At 37.6% G+C, this 27,846-nt stretch overlaps 1 protein-coding gene and 1 pseudogene across 2 annotated transcripts in view; one reads left to right on the forward strand and one right to left on the reverse strand.

Annotated features, from left to right (window-relative positions):
• Positions 1-16,907, reverse strand: part of MIPOL1 (mirror-image polydactyly 1) — a 314,898-nt gene extending 297,991 nt beyond the window's left edge. For both annotated transcript variants that reach the window (XM_044231953.1, XM_044231952.1), the window contains exon 1: positions 16,679-16,907. The gene's annotated coding sequence lies outside the window, so the exon portion shown is untranslated. The remainder of the gene's footprint in view (positions 1-16,678) is intronic.
• On the forward strand, positions 9,632-9,764 carry LOC122894851 (annotated as a pseudogene).
• Positions 16,908-27,846: the final 10,939 nt, after the last annotated feature.

A 27,846-nucleotide genomic window follows, 5' to 3' on the forward strand; every position in this document is an offset into this window, starting at 1 on the left:
ACCTGAGGAGAGTAGCTGAGGATACCATCAACAGTTGGGAGGGAATCTACTTGCTAAACAAGAATCATGACTCCAGGTATCCAAAACAAAGTTTTCTACTGTCCTTGGTCACTATCAAATACTTGAAATTACCGGTTTATCAAAATTATCACCACATCCCTGGGTGGCTCAGTTGGTTAAGTGTCTGCCTTTGGCTCAGGTCATGATGCCAGTCCAGGCTCCCTGCTCAGTAGGGAGTCTGCTTTTCCCTCTGCCCCTTCCCATGACTGTGCTCACACACTAGCTCTCTCGCTCTCTCTCTCTCTCCCCTCACACTCTAAAAAAATAAAACAAAAGTCATCATCTTACCCTGGCCCTATGGACTGTTTATTCTATTTATTGGGACAAGAAATGAAACTGCTTCCTTCTCAGTTAAAAACCAGAAAAGTGAAAGGGAATATGGGACCTGGGGAACTAATCAAAAATTTTATGGAGGGGAGGGGGGTAGGGAGAGGGAGGTGGGATTATAGACATTGGGGAGGGTATGTGTTATGGTAAGTGCTGTGAAGTCTGTAAACCTGGCGATTCACAGACCTGTACCCCTGGGGCTAATAATACATTATATGTTTATAAAAATTTTTTTAAATTATTTTAAAAAATTCATGTTATCCATGTTTCAGAGAAAGTTGCATGGCTCTTACTCTCCCTGTGTTGCATTAGGATAAGTCTTGTCTCTCCCACCAATACAGAAATCGGTAGCAATAACCAAGCTGCAAGTGCCATCAGGTAATGTCAAGGCAGGGCAAAAGTCCTATTAGGAAATGAAAAGGAGTAAGATTTTAGACCATTTGGGCTGCTTTAAGAAAAATGCCATAGACGGAATGGTATTGTCACAAACAACAGAAATTTATTTTTCACAGTTCTGGAGGCTACAAGTCTGAGATCAGGCTTGAATCAGCAAAGTTGAGTTCCAGTGAGAGTCCTTTCCTGGGTTGCAGACTACCAACTTCTTAGTGTATTCTTGCATGGCAGGAACAGATAGGGGAAGCAAACTCCCTCATGACTCTTATAAAGACACTTACCCCATTCAATGAGAGCAGAGCCCTCATGACATTTATTGCATTCTAATTACCTCCTAAAGGCCTCACCTCCCATAACATCATATTGACGGGTAGGGTTTCAACATTTAGGCAGAGGGGGGGATACACAAACATTTAGTTCATAAAAAATGTAACCATCATCTACTCTTCTATCTCTTCTCCAAAACCTAGGCTTGTTGGATTATAATCATAGCAGCTCCTATTCCCAAGTGTGAAGGAAAAATGAATTTTCTAATCTTCTTAACATCTGGGTCAGATTATGGGGTTAAAGCCACAGCCATATAAGCAGAAGTGACATAAGTCGATTTCTGAACTCACCCTTACAGGAATTCTGTGAGATCCTCCAGCCCTCTCTTCCCCTCTTAAACAACCTTGAAAACCCCAATATAAGATGGTGGTATCACAAGATAAAAGGGATGCTGACCTCTAAGCCAACCGCTGTATGAGTGAGAAATAAACTAGTGTTGTATTAAGTCATGACATAGGGGGTTATTAGTGCACCATAGCCTCTCTTAACCTAATATACAACTTAGATAGTTCCACCCTCCCACCTCCAATCCTGACCAGAGAAGCTCCCTGGTGCAGTAACAACAAATGTCAACAGTGATTCTGTGGTTCCTAAAATTCTAACCCCAAGCTCACCCCACCCATCTCCTTCTAAAAATACACACACACATACACACACTCTTTCACACATACACATTCACACACATTTCATTTTTTTAGACCGTATGTATGTCTCAATTCAGTTCCATCACCAATGCCAAATCCCAGAGATGGTAGACACTGACCGAGTACTGGTTGAATAAAATAACTATAGCTGACGCTGAACAATACAAGTTTAAACATAAGCAGATGTTTTTATAAATATAGTACAGTCCTATAAATGTATTTTCTCTTATGATTTTTTCTTTTTTTAAAGATTTTATTTTTAAGTAATCTCTACGTCCATAGAACACATAAAATGAGTATCTGGATACAGGTGTTGGCATTTATCAACTCTGATTATAGTAATCAATCTTGAACTAGTTACAGGAAGTGACTGAGGGAAACAGAGCTCTGTTTTAAAAATGTTTAAATCCTTCATCTAATACATGGCTCATCTGGGTTAGGTCTCTCTCCTGGGTAGTATGAGAAATATTCCTTCTAGGGAGAGTGAAGATAAACTTTAGGGCAGGTTCCTGATCATCAAGAATAATTGACTTAAAAAAACAGAAGAAACCACCTTCGATAATCATAAAATAAAGAACATTTCAGCAGAACATACCTTCAAAAAAGACAACCCTTTAAACTGAGTAAATTTAACTTTGTAAAAAAGCCAGGAAGATTCTGGGAAGACTGTGGTGGAATCAGCAGTTTTTTAATCTCCCCAACCATTTTCATAAAAACAGAGCAACCAGGAGAGCAAATGAAGCCATAAACAAAACATCTACCAGAAAACTAGGTAAATATCAACATACAATACCAACAACTATGACACCTGAATGATACCCAGCATCTGTGCAGGAAGGAGGAGAGGGAAAACAACAGGGAGCAACATGATATCGAAAAGTCATGAAAATCCCTGTAAGTAGCAGGTATGCTCTCAGCAAGCAAATAAGGGTGTAAAAGGTTTGAAGTGAAGCAGCTGGAACAATCGAGCCTTATGAACTGTCCAAACGTTTGAACAAAGTTTCTTATATGCTGAAGAGAAACTGGAAATAGAGTCTAAATTGTAGGGAAAACAATATGGTCAAAATAAAAATAAAGTCCAGGTAAAAGCCAGGGAAGGGAACATGATACAGCCAAAAGATCTTAAAGTTACCGGTAATTCTTTAAAACTTCTCAAATACAACAGGAAACATTTTTCTAACTAATTACTTACATTTAAGTAAGTACATTCCTTAAGTATGTAAGTTAAGTAATAAGTACATTACATTATCTTTTGAAAACTCACTTGGAAGGTTTCAAAAGGCATAAAAATCATTATATTCTGGTACAAGCAGATTACAATTAATCCATAGTCATCAGGAAAAGTCGGAGCTAATCCAATGTTAAATGTTAAATGATGCTGAGTTGCTGATTTGGTGAAAAAATTCACTGATAATAGAAAAAAAGTCCCACTGAGATCATTCTAGGCACTGCCCAAATGACCTCATCTCTAGCAAAACAGTCCAACATAACTAAAACAAAAATAGAAAGAAGGAAAAAAAGATCACCCATTACATTCGCCACCAAAATATAAAATACTCTTAAAGTCATAGTATGTTCCCTTTTGACATTCTTTACATATTTATATGTGTAATCAATGTCTACACATATTTAATTTTTTCACAATAAAATATCACAGGCATTTTTCTCCAAAACACATCAATAACCACTGACTTTAATATTCCACTGGATGGCACATCATTATTTTCTGTTACAAAAAGCACTGGAAGGAACATCTTTGTGGCAGCTTTTTTTTAAAGATGTTATTTATTCATCCGACAGAGAGATCACAAGTAGGCAGAGAGGCAGGTGGGGGGGGCGGGGAGCAGGCACCCTGCTGGGCAGAGAACCCAATGTGGGACTCGATCCCAGAACCCTGGGATCATGACCTGAGCCAAAGGAAGAGGCTTTAACCCACTGAGCCACCCAGGTGCCCCTTTTTGAAAACTTATTATTAAATGTGGCAGTGTTAAATACTAGTCTAAATTTTTATCCAATAATAGGCAAAACAACTTTTTGCTTGTTCATAAAGTAATTCCTAAAAGTAGGAACACATTCTAGAAGAAAAACTATGCCAAAAAACTTTAGTGAAGAAAATAATTTTCTCTAATTCTTAAGGTATATTTGCATAACAAACATGAGCCTTCAGAATCAACTGGCTAGTAATCATGCGACCAACTATTTTGAGATTTTAATTCTAAAACGACTAACAAAAATATAGGCATTTTAAAGATGTGTACATAGGTTTTACTTTAAACTAAGATGGAAATTAATCACCTGCATGAAATAAAGACAGGAGAAATAAGCCAATGAAATACTAAACTGAGTTTCTTACCAGTAAAGAATCACAAAGAAAACTCACAGCGAGTTTTTGTATGTGAACTTCCTAAATTACTGTTCACCTACCCAAGTGAATTACAATAATCTTGCCCACTGTGCCAGCTCATGCCACTGAATAAAATGTTCTACTTTGGGATATCGTATGCTATATCACACAGCATCTGTAGCTCCCATGCTGGTAATAAGCTGTTTGACATAAATTAAGGAAATGGTTTCGATTTACATTAAATTTAAAAGATAATAAAAGTATTAGAGTACTAATTAGTATCAAGACATGCTGCTTAAAGAAGAGGTATGTCATAATTCAGAAAATACTTCATTAAAAAGAATAAATTTAAAAGTTTAAATTTTGGGGGGTTATATGTATATGGTTGAGACTTAATGCAAAACAGCATTTTAACATCTGAATGCAAATAGAATCTGTACAAAATTACCTTTCAAATTCCCCCCAAGAAGTAGAGTAAGAATGCAAAAATTTTTCTAATTTTGTGATGATCACTTATATCTTTGCATCTTAACACAAAATTACATGATATTAGGTCACACTTGCTAAGAAATTACTCGCTAAAATCAAAACATTATTTAAAATAAAAATAAATAATGAAATAGACACTGTAGGGGAGGGAAAACTTTTCCTCCATCCTCTTAGGGTTCCTGGCTGGATCTGAATAGTAAACTGACAAAGACTGATTAATAGAAGAAAAGCAGACAAATTCATTTAATGTAAGTTTTATGTGATATGGGAACCTTTACAAGGAAATGACCTGAAGAAAGAGTGAGCCTGAGCATTTTTATACTAGATATGATGAAGAGTAGAAAGTCATGGAAAAATGGGAAGGACAAAAAGGTATATACCAAGGATAATAAAATAAGGAAAACTCAGCAAGCCACGTTCACTTGGATTCCTCTTGGTAGATCCCCATCTTTGGAGATAAGGATGTTCTTTTCCTCCAGGTATAGGGAGGGCACCTCTCACATGAAGGTCTTATGACCCATTTCTGGGGAGAAGGGGGATGCACCTGCTATGTCTCAAAATCCTTCAGCTTAAAATATTCAATATGCCAAAATGCCATATTTGGGGGTAGCTTGTTCTAAACCCCACCAACACAAAATGAAAATATCTTACAAATTACCCTTTACTAACTGTTTATTTTTTAGGATAACAGAACGCAGTGAAAAAAAAATGCATATCCTAATCAAAAGAAAGTAGCAGTGGCTATATCAACTCCAAACAAAGTAAAACAAGAAATATTACTGAGACTAAGTACATTTAGGGGTTTATTTAACAAGACCTAAACAATCCTAAATATGTAAGCACTTCACAACAGTGTCAACATACCTGCGGTAAAAATTGATGAAAGGAGCAATAGACAAATCCATAATATTGAATATTTCACTACACCCTTCTCAATAATCAGAATAAGAACTCAGAGACTCAGCAATGTAGAAGATTCAGTACTATCAACAAACTTCACCTAATTGACATTTATAGAAAACCCCAACCAACATGGCAGAATACACAATCTTTTCAAGTACAAATGGCACATTTACCAGAAAAGATCCTATCCTGGTCCATTAAACAAACAAACAAAAATCAAAAAAACCCTTTAACACATAAGAATTGAAACCATACAGGGGTGCCTGAGTAGCTCAGTGGGTTAAAGCCTCTGCCTTTGGCTCAGGTCATGATCTCAGTGTCCTGGGATGGAGCCCCTCATCGGGCTCTCTGCTCAGCAGGGAGCCTGCTTCCCCACCCCCCCCCATCTACTTGTGTTCTCTGTCAAATAAATAAATAAAATCTTTAAAAACAACAACAACAAAGAACTGAAACCATACAAATCATGTTATTTTACTACAACGGAAATAAACTTGAAATCAGTTAACAGAAAGGTAACTCAAAAATTCCCAAACACTTTGCAACAATCCATGGTTCAAAAAAGAAGGAATTAAGGGAGATTTTTAAATATTCTGAACTGTATATAACAGAAACACAATATGTGGGATGTAACTAGATTAGTGCTTAGAGGGATATTTATAGTACCAAATGCATATATAAAAAATTTTTTTTGGGGGGGGGGGATTTACAAAACACTATTGCTTTATTAACTACCAGCAGGACTGGCCTGCACAGAGGCAGAGAGGCAGGCAGAGAGAGAGAAGGGGGGAAGCAGGCTCCCTGCCGAGCAGAGAGCCTGATGCGGGACTCGATCCCAGGACCCTGAGATCATGACCTGAGCCGAAGGCAGAGGCTTAACCCACTGAGCCACCCAGGTGCCCAAAAAAAATTTTTTTAAAGGGAGGAAGACCTCTTATTAATACTTCTGCTTCTACCTTTAAAAAATACAAAATTAAGAAAAAATTAAATCTGAAGTAAGCAGTATGAAAGAAACCATAAACAGCAAAAATCAATGAAACTGGAAATATAAAGTCAACATAGAAAATCAATGAAACCAGGATGCCTCAGTGGCACAGTCACTTAAATGTCCAAATCTTGATTTCAATTCAGGTCAGTGTCATGAGATCAAGCCCTGTCAGGCTCCACGCTGAGTGTGGAGTCTGCCTGTGATTCTTCCTCTCCCTCTGGCCCCTCCTCATACTCTCTCTCTCTCTCTCTCTCTCAAATAAGTAAATCTAAATAACAACAACAACAAACCAATGAAACCCAAAGCTGGTTGGGGGGGGGGTGGTGCGGCAGGATCAAAGGAATTGGTAAGCTTCTTGCCAGACTGGTCAAAATAAAAATAAAGAAGACATAAGTTGTCAGTATCAGGAAGAAGAGGACATTAAAGTAATCCCAAAGGCATGTAAAAGATAAAAAGGGAATAAATATGACAAATTCATACCTACAAATCTGATAAAATCCTTGAAAGACACAATCTACCAAAGCTAATGCAGTGAGGTAGATACTCAGAAAAGTCCTGTTTCTATTAAAGAAATTGAATTCATAGTTTTAAAAAACCTCCCAACAGAGAAAACTCCAGGCTTTCACGATATGTATCTCTGAAATCATCTTTCTCTCCTGAAAACCTCCTTCCTAAGTGGGCTTCTCCTTAAATCTGCACCGAATGTTCTCCAAGCCAGCTATACAGCTGTGCCTCCTAGAGAACATCATTTCACTGTGCTCCCCCGTTAGATTTACTGTTTCCTATATTCCACACCTTTCTTTCACTTCTTCATTTTGCTAGAGCATAACTTCTGAGGCTTTACAGGTTTGAAAATATCTTGCTTTTATTTTTTATTTTATTTTTTTAAAGATTTTATTCATTTACTTGACAGACAGAGATCACAAGTAGGCGTGGGGCTCGAGATCACCCGACGTGGGGCTCGATCCCAGGACCTTAGGATCATGACCTGAGCCGAAGGCAGAGGCTTTAACCCACTAAGCCACCCAGGTGCCCCAGAAAATATCTTGTTTTTAAAGATTCTTTTCTTTGAGAGGGAAAGATAGAGCACGCACGCATAAGCAGGAAGGGCAGAGGGAGAGAGGGAAACCCAAGCAGATTCCACTCTGAGTGCCAAACCCCATGTGGGGCTCCATCTCACGACCCTGAGTTCACGACCTTAGCCAAAACCAAGAGTGTGATGCTTAACTGACTGTGCCACCCAGGCACCCCTGAAAACACCCTTGTTCTATTCCCATACGTCATTGTTAAATAGCCACAATTCTGTCAAGACTGATGTTCATATGTTCAATTCTTTTTTCTATTTTTCTATTTTTGTTTTCTCTGGAAACCTTCAAGATTTCTGTTTTGTATTTTTTTTCATTCTTGGTGCTATAAAATTTCACAAACATGTGCCTACAGGTAGGCTTTTTTGTTTGTTTTTCAATATGATCATTCTTAGGAACAGAAACAGAATGCTATACACCTGATTTTTAATGAAGGTTGCTTTGGTTGGGTGATAGAATTGGGGGTAATGTTTCAGTCACCTTTTTATGTTGGTTGAAAGAGTTTATAATAATCATAAATTTTTATAAAAGCTGTTCCATTAAAAAATAACAAGAATATCCCACAATGTCAATGAAAGCTTTAAATGTTGCAAACTCTGATTCCGCAATTCTACTTCTAGAACTCTATGTTCTAGCAAAGGGTTCAAAATGTCCAAAATATGTATGACAGTTCTGTTTATACCATTAAAAAATTGGAAACAGCATAAATATCTACCAGTTAGGGTCTAGTTAAACAAACTATGGTGTACACACACACACACACTATCAACACTATGAGTGTGTTATATTATACACTGACATAGAAAGATGTATAAAATCTTACAAAATGAAAGGGCTGTTATAAAACAATAAAGCATTACCATTATCATATTAAAATAAAAAAGCAAACAAGCACAACCATGTGTTTGGGTATACACACACACACACACACACATGCACGCACATGCATGTAAGGAAATGCAAAAAGGTCTGAAAAGATACATTCCAATATTCAATAGCTTCTACAAAAGAACGGTAAAGCATATATAATTTCCATAGCTGAAAATTGAAAATGGAATAATATAAAATACAAATGGATTTAATAATCCAGTTACCAAATGCTCCATTTGTCAAAGATGTCCCACCGAATTTTCAAAAATCCAATTCTATGCACACATTAACCAAAAGAAGGCTGTCACAGCTATATCAAAATTCATAAGAGGTCATGGATGGGAGAAAACTCAGGAAACGCGATAACTAAATGCAACATAAGATCTGGATTGGGTCCTAGAACAAGAAAAAATTAATGGAAAAAATAGTAATACTTGGATAAAGTGTATAATTTAGTGAATAATATTATAGCAATATTAATTTCTTGGCTTTGATCATTATACTATGATCATGCATTGTGTTAACATTAGTAGTTGGGTGAAGAGTCTACAGGAAATCTCTACTATTTCTGCAACTTTTCAGTAAGTCTAAAACAGTTTCAAAATAAGGTTTTTTTAAAAAAAAACAGACTAGACTTTTTAGTCTAGTAATTTAGTAATTTAGTAATTTGTCTCGGCATTTAGTAATGCCTAGACAAAGGCATTACTAGAGATAAAAAGGAACACCTTTATGTGGAGGGAAAAATAGTTCAATTCATAAGAAGACAGACCAGCTATAAAAGTTGCATGTTTCTAATAACATGACTTCCAAATAAATAAATCAAAAATGATAGACCTACTAGGAAGAAATAAATCTATGATTACACAAAGACTTAACACACTGCAAATTATCAGTATTCACCAATCACATGAACATGCACACACGCACAGACACATACACATAAAAATCAGTAAGGAAAGAGATTTTAACAATGGCATTAACAAATTTCACCTAACAGACATATAAAGCATTGCACCAGACCACAGTATTCACATCTCTCTGTCTCTCTCTCTCACACACATGCCCATTCATATTCAGAAGCATTATGAAAAAAACAAAACTGTATACAAAGCAAGGACTTAAACATTTCAATGATTATTCAATTCAAGATATTTTGATGGTAGTTACATGGCTGTTAACTTTTTAATTATTCACTTAACTGTCCAGCTTTACACAGTGGCAGTATCGTAGCCAATGAGGTTTATCTGAGTCACAATTATTGCTATTATTACATTTCACAAAAAAGTTTTTAAAGTTCACTGATCTATATCAGTTATTTATCTAAGTTATTTATTTATTATAAGTAATATATTATTTACTTATTTCTCCCTAGTAGCTTCTATCATTTTTTTTTCAGTTTTTCAATACTTAATTCCATAGCAGCAAAATTCCCAAGATAAAATTATGAAGAGGGGACGTTGGTATACTTCAACAGAAAACAATACAAGATTCAGAATTAAGGATTCCAGCAAAATAATCCCTGTTGTACTCCAGCAGCTTCCAAAATTTATAAATCCAGGAATATTAAGGCAATTCTCAAAATAGTATTTATATACAATCAAATCACCATAATGCAAAACTATAGATAAATAAGAGTAGGTGGCCTAAACAGTAAACAATCTAAGTGAAAAATACCTTCAATACAGACAATAACTGAATCAAAGGTGTTCGTGTCAACTGCCAAAAGCAGTTCTATGGTAAATTTGTCTCATCAATCATCCACTTTAATGAAACCTTGAACAAAAGTAGTAATTCTCAACTTTCAAAGTATTATCATCTCTTTATTGTTGCCAGTTTTGAGATCAAACAAATACACAGCAATTACATTATAACTAAAACAAATACAGAAGTTAAGTGATTAATATTTTAATTTTTAGAAAGTAAAAATAACATATTCCCAAATATGTTTAAAATGACAAAAACTGAAGTTATGTTCACAAAAACTTCAGGGTGAATTATTTCTTTTATTAAAAATGTTCTTTTTGTTAAAAATTTATTAAAAATTAAAAATTACTAAGAGCAGTTTATTACTTATTTGTTGCTGCTAAAACTTAGCAGGTTAAAACAACACACATCTGTTATTTCAGATCCTGAGGAATCTTAGGTGTTGGCTTTGCTAGGTCCTCCAATTCAGGTTTTCCTCAGGCAGGGCTATAGTCATTTCAAGGTTTAACTGGGACAGGATCTTCTAACTTCACTCAGTGGTTGTTGGTAGGATTCAGTTCCCAGAGGGTTACTGAACTTTCTCTGTGGACTATGGGCCAAAGGCTCCCCTCAATTCCTTGACAGGTGAGTCCTTCTATACGTCAGCTCATGATATAGCAGATAGGTTTCATCAAAGCAAGCAAGAGAGGGCCAGCAAAAAGAAAGTTATAGTTTCTTATAACATAATCTCTTAAGTGACATCCTACTACTTCTGTCATATCCTATTAGAAGTGAGCCTCTTGGTAGTCTACCCTTAAGGGAAAAGGATTACACAAGAGAATGAATACTAGGGTTATCTTAGAAGGCTGACTCTTTCAAGTAGCTTAGGGAAAAGGCAAGTGGAACATATCAAGAAAACCGGATTCTAGTAACTATGTGACTAAATATAATCTCTGAAGGCCTCAGTGTCCTCACAGAGCAAAACTGAGAGAAAAGCTTAAATGACCGCTAGGAACATTTAAATTCTAAATCCTGTGCTTCTTTACCATGTCTTTTGGAAAGAATTACCAAGGATTAGAGCTATTTGGTGAAAATGCCTCCTTTTACAAAAGACAGCCCAATTCCAGGAAAGGTTAATACAGACAGGCAGGAAACCAAACTTATTCTGTTCTTATGCCCAGGGCTCTTTCCACTATATAGCATGTTGCTTTTGCAATAAATGCCCTTAAAAAGCCCTATCCCCTCTTTATAATAGTGTCAAAATCCAAGAAACAGAAAAGGAATTTGAGAGTACTCAAATACTCTCAAAGAGCAGCAAAAATTGATGTTACGCATTACCTTTTCCTTTCATAAACCCTACAGCTATCTCTGTAGGTGGCCTATGAGATGAAAATGAGCCATCTTCTGCCCATCCCCAGTCCCAGATATTTAAACAGACTAGTAATGAATCTGCTGAAAGGGAAGTATAAAAGCAATAAATAACAGGTTGTAGCAGAGAAATATAGTCACCTTAAAGAAAACAAGATTAAATATAACCTAATTGAAGTGTCTAAAAAAAGAAACTGCGCCCAGAAAAGGCAAGATTTGTCCCCACTGGAATACTGGAAAATACAGAGTCCCAGAGGTCAACAATAACAATATGATGCAGGCAATGTCCAGGGGAGTGGGTACTCTAGGAAGCTAATGACAACCTCTGCACTGATAGACATATCGTACCATTAAACATTTGTACTATATAAATACCCTACTTGTTTCTATATGAGGTCTACTTTATAACCTTTACCAACATAATAACTTGTAATGACTCCAACCCTGGTTCAAGGAGCATGGTGAAAACAGTGCATATAAGTACAATTGTTTTGTGTGGCAGTCATAGAGCAGTAGATATTCGTATTTGTCAAGATATGTGTGAATATGTGTATCTAAACAAATGTATATAAATGCATAACTGGATAGAGAATTTCTATGTAAGAAAGGCTTCAGGACAGCAGTGGTTCCTGGTGGAAGCTAGGCCTAATGGCTTATCATTAATCTGTGTTTGCATAACAATCAAGTAAGAATGACCAAAACTCAATTATCTATCTCAAAGAAAAGATCGAGTAGATGGAGATTACCCTTAAGTCTCTCATTAGTATTAGTGTATATCTAAATATATTCCTAAATTCACTTCTAAAAAACACCTAAAAAAAAATGTTAGCTAAAAATGTTAACATAGGCTGAAAGAGTAGTCAAAGAAAGTTCTGACACTTTCAAAAGTTTTTTTTATATTTTTTAGTACTGAGTGAAGGAAAGGGGGCCCAAAGTAAGAGAAGATGAACTGGACAGCCCAATGAGGCATCTAAAAAAGAGAGGATCCAGGCACCTGGGTGGCTCAGTGGGTTAAGCCGCTGCCTTCGGCTCAGGTCATGATCTCAGGGTCCTGGGATCGAGTCCCACATCGGACTCTCTGCTTGGCAGGGAGCCTGCTTCCTCCTCTCTCTTTCTCTGCCTGCCTCTCTGCCTACTTGAGATCTCTCTCTGTGCCAAATAAATAAATAAATAAAATCTTTAAAAAAGAGAGGATCCCACAATAGGCAGGGATGCCGCAACTGAGTTTCATGGCCCAAGCCACTGGCTATTATTACCTTCCAAATTATGAGTATATTCAATCAGGTAGATATAAATTTTAATCAAGCCATCCCACAACAGAACAATTCAAAAGACAGTACTCAGGGGCGCATGGGTGGTTCAGTGGGTTAAGAGTCTGCCTTCGGCCCAGGTAATGATCTCAGGGTCCTGGGATCAAGCCCTGCATCAGGCTCTCTGCTTCTCAGGGATTCTGCTTCCCCCTCTCTCTCTGCCTTATGATCCCCCTCTCTCTCCCTGTCAAATAAAGAAAATCTTAAAAAAAAAAAAAAAAAAAAAGACAGGGGCACCTGAGTGGCTCAGTGGGTTAAAGCTTCTGCCCCTCAGCTCAGGTCAGGATCTCAGGGTCCTGGGATCAAGCCCCACATTGGGCTCTCTGCTCAGCAGGGAGTCTGCTTCCCCCTCTCTCTCTGCCTGTCTCTCTGCCTATTTGTGATCTCTCTCTGTCAAATAAATAAATAAAATATTTTTTTAAAAAAACACTATCTCAAAGTATTGCAGAAGGAATTTATTGCTTTTTATACTTGTTTACTCATGTCCAGAATTGTTTGGATATTCAAACCTTCCCTGCTTTAGGGACTATCAGAATATCAAAATATCAGAAAAGAGATGTATCTGCTTTCTTTTCTCACCTACTTAACTCTCTTTTGTTCATCCGCTTTAAAGGGATGGGAAAAAGTAAGAGTAATAAGAACAGTTTAGAGAAGCCTGAAAATAGCCTTGAGGTAAAACTGGTAAGAAGCAAAGGAAGTATGCTTAGAGATTTCAAATTTAACTCCAAAATGGTATACCACATGCTGCTTAATACTATTATTTAACCTCAAAACACTACAGCACACAACACTTAACACTATTATGTATTTAGATTTTTTTCAATTAATAATTTCACTACCACCAATGGGCTGAAGATTGAGCTTTTTTTAAAAATTAATTTATTTATTTGAGAGAGAGAGAGAATGCGCAAGAGTGCACATGCTGGGGGAGGGGCAGAGGGAGAGAGAGCATCTTGAGCAGATTGTCTGCTGAGCAGCAGCCTGATAGGGGGCTTGATCTCACCACCCTGAGATCATGACCTGAGCTGAAATCAAGAGCTGAACACTTAACTGACCGAGCCACCCAGGTGCCCCTGAACTGTCATTTGTAAAGGGTCATTTTTCAACATAGTAGGTTTTAGCAATCTATGAAACAAGAATGAAAGAAAGGCGGGTGGAAGGGAGGGAGGAAGGGAGGAAGAGGGAAAAGGAGGGAAGGCAAGCAAATAACCGGGCAGGCAAAAAACAAAGAAAAAAAGGAAGAAAGCAGCAAGGAAAGAAAGGAAGGAAGAAAATACAACAGAGACTGTATATGATCTGCAAAGTCTAAAATATAAGCAGTCCTAGCTTTACACAGTACTGCATTAAATGAAACTCCACAAAAGCAAGGACTGCCTATATTTATTATCTAGCCCCTTATAGAAAAATTCAATGACCTCTGAAATAGAGGTTACATAAATAAGCCAACATGAAGAGGTGCTAGTCATTAGGGAAATGAGGGGAAAACCCCAATGTGGTATCACTATAAATCCACCAGAATGGTTAAAATGAAAAAGGCAACACTATGTGTTGCAAGTTTTTGGAGGAGCCAGAATTCTTAAGCAATGCTGATAGGAGTGCTGACACAACTAATTTGAAAAAATTTTTGGTAGTGTATAACAAAAATACAAACCTGTATACCCTATAATATAGCCATTTCACCAATAGGTATATGTATATCCAACAGAAATGTACATATATATTCACCAAAATACAACTGACTCTTGAATAATGCAGGAGTTAGAAGCACCAATCCCACACAGCGAAAAATCCAGGTTTAACTTTTGACTCCTTGAGAATTTGATTAATAGCCTACTGTTGACTAGAAGCCTTATCAATAACAGAAAGTCTATTTATACACCCTTTATATTATGTATTATATACTATATTTTTATAATGAAACACCCTAGACTAAAGAAAATGTTCAGAAAATCATAAGGAAGAGCATATACATTTACAGTAGTGTACTGTATTTATTGTAAAAAAATCTATGCATAAGTGGACTCCTACAGTACAAATGCATGTTGTTCAAGGGTCAAACAGTACTTATAAAATGTTCATAGAAGCTCTATTCCTAATAACCAGAAGCTGATGGAATACTATACAGCATAAGAACTACTGCTACAGAACTTGTATAAATCTCACAAATACAATATTGAGCAAGTGAGGCTCAAGGACTCTTTACTGTATGATTCCATTTATATAAAGTCAGTAACAGGTAAATTCATAGATGACTTTAGAATGCGACATAATTTCCTGTGGAAATGGGTCACACAAAGTGGGGTTTCTAAGATGCAAGTAATGCTTTTTTTTTTTTTTAAGATTTTATTTTATCTATTTGACAGACAGAGATCACAAGTAAGCAGAGAGGCAGGCAGAGAGAGAGGAAGAGAAGCAGGCTCCCTGCTGAGCAGAGAGCCCAATGCAGCTCCTGATGATGAGGGGCTTGATTCCAGGACCCCAGGATCATGACCTGAGCTGAAGGCAGAGGCTTTAACCCACTGAGCCACCCAGGCACCCCAGTAATGCTCCTTCTTTTTTTTTTTTTTTTTTTAAAGATTTTATTTATTTATTTGACAGAGAGAGATCACAAGCAGGCAGAGAGGCAGGCAGAGAGAGAGGAGGAAGCAGGCTCCCTGCTGAGCAGAGAGCCCGGGCCTCGATCCCAGGACCCTGAGATCATGACCTGAGCCGAAGGCAGCGGCTTAACCCACTGAGCCACCCAGGCGCCCCCTTCTTGATCTATGTACTGGAAACATGAGTTTGTACACTGTGAAAACTCAATGAGCTGTACACTTAAGGTTTATGTGATTTTCTCTAAGTCCATTATACCCTAAAAATTAACACACTAAAAAGATTTTTATAAAATCTATGCTTTTAAAAGAAAATTGTGTACACCCCCCTTTCATTTTTCTGACTTGCCGTCATTACTTTTCATCAATGGGGTACTTAATTTGTTATCTTATGTAGAAGTCATCTTCATTTTAATTTCCTTGGCATTCTATTGCACAGGACACCCAAATGATTACTTAACTGTCACCTTCAGTTAGTACCACACTAGATCCCAAGGAGAAACTCTGAAAAGCCAATTATTTATGATAATATGTTAGAGTCACCTGGAGGGGGGGGGGCTTGAAATGTGATTTCATTTGGCCCTTTGTTTTGGTTTACCTTTGTCTACTTCTACAGTGATGTATTCTGCATAACATGCTCAAAGGAGCTTTTCAAAAAAGCCTGTTCTTGTGGGGAAAAAAAATTTTTTTTTCTACCATCCTGCCTAATAATGCTGCTGCTACCTTGTGTTATCCAATTCCTTCCATCCCTGGAACTTAAAATACTTCACAAATACTGTTGCGTGGTGTCACCTTCCAGAGAAATGCGGGCTCAGAGACACTGTGAACCCAAAAACTAATAGTATCTTTCTACAGCACGGCCCTCTGCGAAGCATCGCACTCTTTGCTGAAACTTACAAGTACGAGAACTGAAACACACAATGATTATTAAGTGACTCTCAAGGACACACAGTCAATCACAGTTTGAGCCAGGACCTGAATGAACTCTTCAACTAACCGACCCTTAAGGAAAAAACAAAAATCTGCACCCTTGAATAAATGCTCAGCTGCTGAACCCTTGTCATAGGAACCGGGAGGATGCCGAAATAATCCCAGAAAGAAGACCTGCGGGTTCCACGACGCTGACCTTTGCGTGAGCCCCAGCACTCCCGGCTGTGCGGGGCCAACATTCACTGGGTGCAAATTCCGCGTAGCCCCTTCTCTTGCGCCTAGGAGGCTGAGGCCGGAAATTCCAGGGCTGAATCTAAGCCCACCCCTCCTTTTCTCCGGCCACCCACACCTCCCAGCCTACCTGTTTACCTGAGATGCGCCTGGCACTCCTGGAGAGCTGACTCTGCGCGCTCGCCCAGAGTTTCTGAGGCCGGACGTGCGGCCACCACGTCAGCCAATCGACTTTCGCTCGAAGCCTCCTGACCCTGGGGCCCACCCGCCTGAGGAGATGCGCGCGCCCGCAAACGACCAGGAGGGGGGCCGTGAGGGAGGAAGCCAGCCGCACGCGGCGCGCCCGTGCCACGGGGAACCGAGGCGGAACGGGCGCCCGGCAGGGGTAGGCGGCGCGCACCGGGCATGCGCAAACCGCGGCGCCAAAGGCGCGGGGCGGGGCTTCTAGACAACCCAGGAGCTTGCAAAGTACTTGCAGAAGTTCCGAGGAAAAAGAACGCTGTTTTAGTGATTTTCGGTGGCTGCAGCGGGAGGACGCTATGGTTGTCGGCTCCGAGACGACGGGCGCGTTTTGCCAGAGCGAAATATTGTCCGGACAAAACGTAATCGAGGTAGAAGAAGGAAACCATGTGGTTAAAATGTGTTTTGTGGCCTCAGAGTTGGGGTTGCACTCTCCAAGAAGCTGGAGGAACTGTGGTTTCCTGGTTGTTTTGCCTGTGGTCTGGGGTAGAAAGACACTGGGGAGAGGGGGGGATGTCGTGAAGTGATGGTTGAATGGAAAGAGCTGAAGTGGATTCCAGTTGGGTGAGCAAAAAGCAATACGTTAACTCCTGGCCTGGGAACGTTTACAAACCAAAACTTGGAGGTAGTAAACTTTTTGACTCAAGTGCTATAGAACGAGATTTGGATGCTTATGTTCAACCAATGAATTTTTTAAGACACACTGTTGAATCTTCCAGAATTAAACAAAGAATTCAGTCCTCAATTCGTGTACCTCTGTGTTGAAACAAGAAAGGACTGGCATAATTAAATAGCAGCTAGTAATTCAAATGTGGCTTTCTTGTTCCACATAACGGTATTGCTTTTATAAATGTCACCTTAACTCCTTCAGACACCCAATAATTACTGAGTACATACTATATGCCTGGTACTCTTCTGGGTGTTTGTTAAGCAATGATAATGGTTTTCTGGGTTTGGGGTTTTTGTTTTTTTTAACACATCCCTAGAGAATAGGAATACTATGAAGTGTTGACAGTTTCCCAAGTTAATTGAAGGAATTTACACTTTAGTAAGTGCAAAAAAAAAGGAAATGAAAAAGACAAAAAAATTGAATATAAATTGGTTGGAACAGGGGTGACTGCTGGTTCAGTTGGTTCAGCGGGGTGGTGATCTTAGGCCCTGAGATCAAGTCCCCTGTGGGGCCCCCATACTCAGAAGGGGTCTGCTTAGGATTCTCTCTCTCCTTCTGCCCCTCCCCTTGCCCTCTCTCTCTCTCTAAAATAAATAAATAAAATCTTCTTTAAAAATGGTCAGAACAAAATAGATTATAATATTCCCAAACTCTTAGCTATTATAGTGTAATGAACAGAGAGTGCTCTAAAGAGGTTTGTTACAGATTCAAAAATGAAATACATTTTTTCCTTACTTCAGTCAAGGTCTGAATCAGTATTTACAGACACAAAGTACCACTGAATATATGAGACAAAAAGAGGAGTGGTATAATTTGTTAGAGTAGGTGGGAAGCGCACTCCAATCCAGAATGTCCTCTGAAAAGGTTTAGGGCCAACTCAGCATGTGCAAAAGGAAGGAAAGAAAGTTGCTTTTCCTAGCTAAGGATAAGAAACGGGGGAGAGTGACCACAACATTGAGAAAACTCAAACCTAATAATGGATTCATAGCTTAAATTTAAAGAAAGTGATTATACTATTTTTCTCTAGGTAAAGGTACATTAACCCTAGTTTTTTAAAGCTCATCTGGGTGCTAAAAGTCTCCCACGTAATAAGAAAACCCCACATTTTCTTTCCCTTCAGTAACTTGTTTTTTCTTCCACCTTTGGTATCCAGTGAGTTCAAACATTAGGACTTTTCTCCCTAGCCCCTCCTCTAACTTACCTGAAGTAACTCTTTAATGTTCTTTTCCTGAATGTTTCAGGCCTCAATAGTTAATTTTTCCCCAAATCTCTTCCACACCACAGTCACTCATACACACATTTTTTTTTTATGATTTTATTTATTTATTTGACATAGACAGCAAGAGAGGGAATACAAGCAGGGGAGTGGGAGAGGGAGAAGCAGGCTTCCCTCCCAGCGGGGAACCCAATGCGGGCCAATCCCAGGACTTGGGGATCACAACCCGAGCCAAAGGCAGACACAATGAGTGAGCCACCCAGGTGCCCCCATATACACATTTCTTTATTCTTTATCCTAACAGTTGCGAGCCTATAGGAAATCAAAGAGACCAATTAGAGCCTTCTTTCCTGTTCTCAAGCTAATTATCAAAGATGCCTATGCCTTCATCCCTCTTATAACTTGGGCTTTTGCAGAAATTTGGCTAAGGATGAGAGGGAAAAGAAAATGAACTCTTTCTTTACAGAGAACAAAAGAATGTCTGATTATGAATGCTTTCAAGTCCCCAAGTGTCTTAAGCCTCTTGCAGTGTGCCAGGTACTCCACAATCAGTTCTGGAAATAAAATAATGAATAAAAATTATGCTTACAAGTACCTGAGGATGTCATGTGTCTTTAGTCAGGGTTCTTTAGAGAAACAGAGCAAGATTTTACATCTATATAAATCAATTGTGTTTCTATACACTAACAATAACCAATCTGAAAAGGAAATCAAGAAAATCCATTTATGTTATCATCAATAAGGATGAAAGGAAGAAAGGCTCAGCATTAAACTGAGGAGGTAACTTTTACACTGAAAACTATAACACATTGCTAAAAGAAGATACAAATAAATGGAAAAACATCACATTTGTGAATTGGAAGACAATATTCTTAAAATGTCTATAGTACCCAAAGCGATCTGCAGATTCAGTGCAATCCCTATCAAAATCCCAGTCATATTTTTTGCAGAAATAGAAAAGGAAAATCCTAAAATTCACATGGAACCATGAAACACCCTGGATAGCCAAAGCAAACTTGAGAAAGAACAAAGTGGAGGCCTTACAGCTCCTGATTTCAAAACATGTTATAGACCATAATGGTCAAGTGGCATTTTCATGTCTCTTCATATAGTCTTCCTTCTGTGAATGCCTGTCTCTGTCTCTAAATTTCCCCTTTTTTATAAAGATATAATCATATTGGATTAGGATCACCCTAATAACTTCATTATAATTTTTCTGTAAAGATCTTATTTCTAAATAATGTCTTATTCTGATGTCTTGGGGGCTAGACTTTGCATCTTTTTTGAGGGGACACAATCCAACCCATAACAACACCTTGAGAAACATGAACATGAAAACACAACATACCAAAAGTAATGGAATGGAGTAAAAACAGTGCTAAGAGGGAAATTCATAGTTGTGGATGATTATACTAAAAAAGACTTCTGAAATCAACAACTTAACTTTATATCTTAAGGAAGTAGAAAAAGAGCAAACAAAACCCCAAACCAGCAGAAGGAAGGAAATAATAAAGATTACAGCCGAGAGACCTGAATATTTAAAAATTCTCATAACTTTAAGTAGATTGATTTAAAAAAAAAAGTGAAGATGTAAATAAAATTAGAAGTGAAAGTAAGGACATTACTAGTGACCTCACAGAAATTAAAAGACTTATAAGAGAATATTAACATTTGCATGCCAACAAGTAATGAGGCGGAATGGACACATTCCTGAAACACATTACCAAAACTTACTCTAGAAGAAATAGAAAAATCTGAATAGACTTATAACAAGTAGAGATTGAATCCGTAATTAAAATAAAAATAAATCCAGGACCAACTGGCTTCACTGGGAAATCCTACATTAAAAGAAGAATTAACAGTTTTACTCAAACTTTTTCAAAAAACAGAAGAGGAGGAAATGCTCCCTGATATACTCTATGAGTTCAGCATTATTCTGTCACCAAAGTCAGACAAAGCTATCACAAGAAAACTACAGACAAATATCCCTTATGATGCAAAATTCCCCCCAAATTACTATCAAGCCAAATTCAAAAGCACATTAAAAGGATTAAACAGGGGGGCACCTGGGTAGCTCAGTCTTGCCCATCCTCTTGATTTTGGTTGTGATCTCTGGGTGGGATCAGGCCCAGTGGCAGGCTCCCAGCTCAGCATGGAGTCTAATCTCTCTCTCCCTTTGCTCCTCTCCCTGCCCCTGCTCAGACACTCTCTCTTTCTGTCTCTCTTTTTCCTTAATTAAATAAATAAATACAATATTTTTTAAAAGGATTAAATACCATGAATAAAGTGGGATTTATTCCAGAAATACAAGGGTGGTTCAACATAATCCATGTAACACATTATATTAATATAACTAAGGAAAAATACTCACATGACCATTTCAATAGATTATAAAAAAAGCAAAATTGACAAAAGTTGACAAAATTCAACTTCCTTTTATGATAAAATACTTAGCAAAACAGGAATAGATGAGAACTGCCTTGACATGATAAAAAAAAATATTCATGAAAAATCCACATATAACATTCAATGATAAAAGACTGAAAGCTTTCCCTCTAAGGTCAAGAACAAGACAATGATGCCTAATATCATCACTGCTATTCATCATTGTACTGGAAATCCTAGACAGAGCAATTATGCAAGAAAAAGAAATAAAGGCATCACATTGGAAGGGAAGAAGTAAAACTATCCTTATTTGAAATGGCATGATTCTATATAGAGAAAATCCCCAAAAATCTGTCAAAAAATTAACACATGAATTCAACAGAGCTGTAAGTCACAAGACCAGTATACAAAAATCAATTGTTTCTGTATACTAGCAATAAATAATCTAAAAAGGAAGTAAAACAATTACTTTACTACAACACCCAAAAGAATAAAATGAGTAATAAATTTAATCAAGGTTTGTACAAGGAGATTTGTACACTAAAAACTACAGAAACAATGCTGAAATTAAAGACCTAATTAAATGGAAAGGTATTCTAAGTTCACAGATTAAAAGACCACACAACTAAAATGCACTGGCTCTCTAAAGTGATCTACAGATTGATTGCAATCCCTATAAAAATTCTAATGTCCTTTCTCTCATAAATCATTAAACTAATCCTCAAGTTCATATGGAATTGCAAGAGGCCTCAAATAGTCAAGACAATACAGAAAAAGTTAAAGCTGGAGGATATACATGTTCTGATTTCAAAATTTACTACAAAGTGACATTAAAGTGGGGTACAAACATAAGAGTAAACATATAGACCAATGGAAAGAATAGAAAGCCCTTGAAGAAACCCAAATACCTATGGCCAGTTGATTTTTGACAAGGATACCAAGACCATTCAATGGGGAAAAAAACAGTCTCTTTAACAGATGGTGCTGGGATAGCTGGATAATATATGCAAATGAATGAGTTTGATGCCTGTTTCACTCTATATTCAGGCATACTTCATTTTGTTGCACTTTGCTTTATTGCATTTCACAGATAGTGTGTTTTTTACAAATTGAAGATTTGTGGCAACTCTACATCACATAAGTATATTGGTGCCATTTTCCCAACAACATTTGCTCACTTTGTGTCTCTGTCATATTTTGGTAATTCTTGCAATATTTCAAACTTTTTCATTATTTGTCATTCAGATCTGTGATCGATGATCTTTGATGTTACCACTGTAATTATTTTGGAGGCACCATGAAACATGCCCATGTAAGATAACAAATTTAATCATTAAATGTATATGTTCTGATTAGTCCACCAACCAGCCATTCTTCCATCTCTATCCCTCTCTCTAGGCCTCCCTATTTCCTAAGAGACAACAATATTTAAATTATACCAATTAATAGCTTTATAATCTCCTCTAAGTGTTCAAGTGGAATGAAGAGTCACATGCCTCTCACTTTAAAACAAAGGCTAGAAATGACTAAGCTTAGTGAGGAAGACATGATGAAAAGCCAACATCAGCTGAAAGCTAGGACTCTAGAGCCAAAAGGCCAAGTTGTGAATACAAAGGAAAAGTTCTTAAAAGAAATAAAAGCTCTACTCCAGGGAACATAGGAACAAAAGCAAAGCAGTCTTATCTCTGAAATGAAAAAAATCATAGTGGTCTGGATAGAAGATCAAATCAGACACAACATTCTTTTAAGCCAAAGCCTAATCCAGAACAAGACCCTAACTCTCTTCAGTTCTATGAAGCCTGACAGACATGAGGAAGCTGCAGAAGAAAAGCCTGAGTATAAGAAAAAAAGGTATTGGGGCACCTGACTACCTCAGATGGTACCTTTGGCTCAGGTCATGATCTTCAGGTCCTGGGATCTAGCCCCATATTGAGTTTCCAGCTCACTGGGGAGTCTGCTTCTTTCTCTCCCTCTGCCTCTCCCCCTGCTTGTGCTCTCTCTGTCTCTCTTTCACTCTCTCTCAAATGAATAAATAAGATGAGGAGGAGGAGGAGGAGGGGGAGGGGGAGGCAGCGTCATCTCCATAACATAAAAGCACATGGTGAAGCAGCAACATATCCAGAAGATCTAGGTAATTAATGAAGGTAGCTGCACTAAACAAATATTCAAGGCAAATGAAACAACCTGTTGGAAGAAGATACTACCTAGGATTTTCATAGATAGAAGTCAATGCCTAGCTTCTAAAGCTTCAAAGAACAGGCTGACTCTCTTATTAGGGTCTAATGCAGCTGGTGACATTAAATTGAAGCTAAAGCTCACTCAGCATTCTACAGTTCCTAGAGCCCTTAAGAATTAAGCTGTAGGGGCGCCTGGGTGGCTCAGTGGGTTAAAGCCTCTGCGTTCGGCTCAGGTCATGATCCCAGGGTCCTGGGATTGAGCCCCGCATCGGGCTCTCTGCTCAGCAGGGAGCCTGCTTCCTCCTCTCTCTCTGCCTGCCTCTCTGCCTACTTGTGACCTCTGTCTGTCAAATAAATAAATAAATCTTTAAAAAAAAAAAAAAGAATTAAGCTGTATCTACTCTGCCTGTGCTTTAGAATGTAGCAACAAAACCTGGCTGATAGTGCATCTGTTTATAACATGGTTTACTGAATATTTTAAGCCCACCGTTGAGACCTGCTGCCCAGAAAAAAGAATTTTTTAAAAAATATTATAACTCATTCACAATGCACCTGGTTGCCTTAGAGCTCTGATGGAGATATACAGTGAGATTAATGTTGTTGGTTTTTTTCATGCCTAACACAACATCTATTTTGTAGCCCACAGATCAAGAAATATTTTAAACTTTCAATTCTTATTATTTAAGAAATACATTTTATAAGGCCATAGAAGTCATAGGTAGTGACTCCTTTGATGGATCTGGGCAAAGTAAATTGAAAACTTTTTGGAAAGGCGTCACCAGTCTAGATGTCATTAAGAATATTTGTGATTCATGGGAAGAGGTCAAAATTTAAACATTAACAGGAGCTTGGAAGAAGTTGATTTCAACCCTCAATGATAACTTTGAAGGATTTAAGACCTCAGTGGAAGAAGTAACTATAGATGTGGTGGACAGATGTTTGTGACATTGAAGTTAGTGCTTTTCTAATTTCAGATAGAATTCAGTGGAGCCTGATGATGTGACTGACTTGTTGCAATCTCGTGATCAAACTTTATCAGATAAGTTACTTCTTACAGATGAAAAAGAAAAAAAAAAAAAAAGAAGTGGCTTCTTGAGATGGAATCTACTCCTAATAAAGATGCTGTGAAGATTGTTGAAGTGAAAAACAAAGGATTTAACATAGGACACAAACTTAGTTGATAAAGCAGTAGCAGGGTTTGAGAAGATTGACTTTAATCTGCTGTGGTTAAAATGCTGTCAAAGATCTTTGCATGCTACAGAGAAATCATTTGTGAGAGGAGGAGTCACTAGATGTGGCAAATGTCATTATCTTATTTTAAGAAATTGCCACAACCACCCAATCTTCAGCAAACAAGGTCCTAATCAGTCGGCAGCCATTAATACTGAGGTAGGATCCTCTACCAACAGGGAGATTAAGACTTGCTGAAAGCATAGATGATGGTTAGCATTTTTAGCAATAAAGTACTTTTCAATGAATGCATGTACATTGTTTTTTAGACATAATGCTATTGCACATTTAATAGAGTATAGTATAATGTAAACATAACTTTTCCATGCACTGGGTAACCAAAAAATTCATTTAACTTTATTGTGACATTTGCTTTCTTTTTTTTTTTTTTTTTTTAAGATTTTATTTATTTATTTGACAGAGAGAGAGCACAAGCAGGCAGAGAGGCAGGCAGAGAAAGAGAAGGAAGCAGACTCCCTGCTGAGCAGAGAGTCTGATGTGGGGCTCGATCCCAGGACCCTGAGATCATGACCCTAGCCGAAGGCAGAGGCTTAACCCACCGAGCCACCCAGGCGCCCCGTGACATTTGCTTTCCTATGTTGGTCTGGAAATGAACTCACAATATCTCAGTGGTATGACTGTACAAAAATTAACACAGAATTGACCAACAAACTAAATAAAGGCTAAAATTATAAAGCTATTACAAGCAAATATCAGATTAAATCTTTACTAACTTGGATTTGGCAGCAGATTCTTTGTTTGGCACCAAAAGCATAAAGAATAAAAGAACAAATAAATTGGATTTCATCAAAATCTTTTGATTTTGTGCATCAAAGGACATTATCAAGAAAGACAACTCACAGAATTGGAGAAACACTGGCTAAACATGTATCTGATAAGAGTTTAATATCCAGAATATATAAAGAATTCTTACAATACAGTAATAAAGACAACCCAATGAAAAAATGAGCAATAGACTGGAATAGATATCTCACCAAAGAAGATATATAAATGGTCAACAAGCATGTGAAAAAGATAGCCAACTTCATTGGTCATTGAGGAAATATAAATTAAAGCCACAAATGTGATACCACCTCCTCACACAGACTAGGATGGCTATAATTTAAAAAAAAAAAAAAAGAAAAAGAAAAGAAAAAAAAAAGGACAGTAAGTTTGAGAGAAATGTGGAGAAGTAGGAAGGCTTTACATTTCTTTGGCTATATAAAATAGTATAGTCACTGCTGGGGCACCTGTGTGGCTCTGTTGGTTAAATGTCTGACTCTTGATTTCAACTCAGGTCATGATCTCAGGGTTTTAGGGTCAGGCCTTGCATAGAGCCTGCTTAAAATTCTCTCTCTTCCTCTGCTCTTCCCACCTCAGTCTCCTAAACTGTCAAATAAGGCATCGATTAAAGTCTTCCAGGTTTGTCATCTTATGATTCTAAAAAGTTAAAATAGGCTTCATTTACATGAGTTCTTTTTTACTTAAACCCATGATTCTCCACTAAGGACATTTTTTCCCTGGAGGGAACATTTAGCAATGTCTGGAGACATTTCTGTTTGTCACAACTGGGAATAGAGTTGCTACTGGCAGCTAATGGGTACAGGCTAGGGATGCTGCTAAAAATACTGCACTGCACAGGACAGTCTTCCACAGCAAAGAATTATGTGGCCCAAAATGTTAATGGTGCCATTGCTGAGATACCCTGACTAAACGAACAGAAAATTCATACCAGTCTCACATATGCAATTTGTGACATTGAAGTTAGTGCTCTTCTAACTTCAGATATATAAAATTCCGGATCCAGCTAATCAATTCCTTGTTTACCAAAGTCAAGGATGCTACAAGCTACTTACTCTGAATGATTTTACATTTTGATTTTTTCATATGGGTAGAAAAGCTAAAATTAAAATTAGAACATAATAACAACATAACTAGTAATTCAGAAAGAGGCGCTCTAAATTATACTTAGGTTCAAATAATGCCTCAAATTCTCAGTATGACTTCAGGCAAGTTACTTAACTTGCCAATATAAGAATATTTCTGTCACAGGGATATTGTGAATGAAATAATGGGTTATAAGTAAGCATTAAATGAAGGTTTTTGTTATTCCAATTTGCTAGGCAGGCTAAATATGGCTGGAAAGTTGCAGGCTGCTCTTTACTTTTCAAGAATTTCCCTGATATCTCTTCCCAATTCTCTTTTTTAAGTTCTTCTTTCTAATCTGCTGTGAACCAAGATATTAACTTCTACGCTACCAACCTTTTTAGAACTGGGTCTAAGCTCTATGTGAAGTCCTAGAATGCTCCTAAGAGCAAAGTGCATGGCTTTCTGCATGTTGACTGGTTAGAGGCCTTAACTTCTAGGTTCCCAGCTATGTCCCAAATAATAGAAGTCTGTTATATATATGACCTATTATATCACAATAAAATATTGAAAAAGTTCCCCAAATAATTATTTTGTTCATTCTGTCCAGCAAAGTCCCTTGGAATTTAGAAATAAAAATCTAATGCACCAGAACCTAAGATCTGTCCTAAAAGTATAATATCTTGGTATTTGTAAGGTATAAACCACTGAGAGCTTAGAGCGCTGATAATCAGACCTACAAATTTTAAAACCTGCCTTTCACTTACAAATAGCATTGCTTCAATATTTGTAATACTTCTGTAAAAGAATATTATGGAATAATAGATCTTTTCACTAGTTTAGGAGTTACAATCTCGTCTATCCATCAAGATTTTTAATCTTGTGTCCATAAACATTCTTTCCAACTTTCCACTCTATTCTATGGATGGACTCCATGTGTGTCAAATTCTACATTTGTGTGTCTGTGTTTTGACACCTAAATAAAAGAATTTATGGATGGGGCACCTGGGTGGCTCAGTGAGTTAAGCCTCTGCCTTTGGCTCAGGTCATGATCCCAGGGTCCTGGGATCGAGCCCCGCATCGGGCTCTCTGCTTCACGGGGAGCCTGCTTCCTCCTCTCTCTCTGCCTGCCTCGCTGCCTGCTTGTGATCTCTGTCAAATAAATAAATAAAATCTTAAAGAAAAAAAAAGAATCTATGGGCCTACAGTGGCTATGTATCTTTCAATGAATGGTATTTTAAAATGTGGGTCCAGTCATAGTACAAGTACCACGGGGTTATACTGTATTTTCTAGTTAGACACTGATGAAGAAAACTTTAAGTTTGAGGAAAACAAAATTTTTCAAATGAGCAAATACGGTCATTTTATTTATTTATTTATTTAATTTATTTTTCTGTGACTCCACATTTATTAGGAAAAGCGCTATCATTTTAAATATAATTCTTCATCCCTTAACCTATCCCCCAAATGGCAGACACTGCTAATTTTTTCCCAATATGTTCTCCCCTTCTTCCATAATGTT

Source organism: Neovison vison, chromosome 13, assembly GCF_020171115.1.
Source record: "Neovison vison isolate M4711 chromosome 13, ASM_NN_V1, whole genome shotgun sequence".
Classification (NCBI taxonomy): Eukaryota; Metazoa; Chordata; class Mammalia; order Carnivora; family Mustelidae; genus Neogale; species Neogale vison.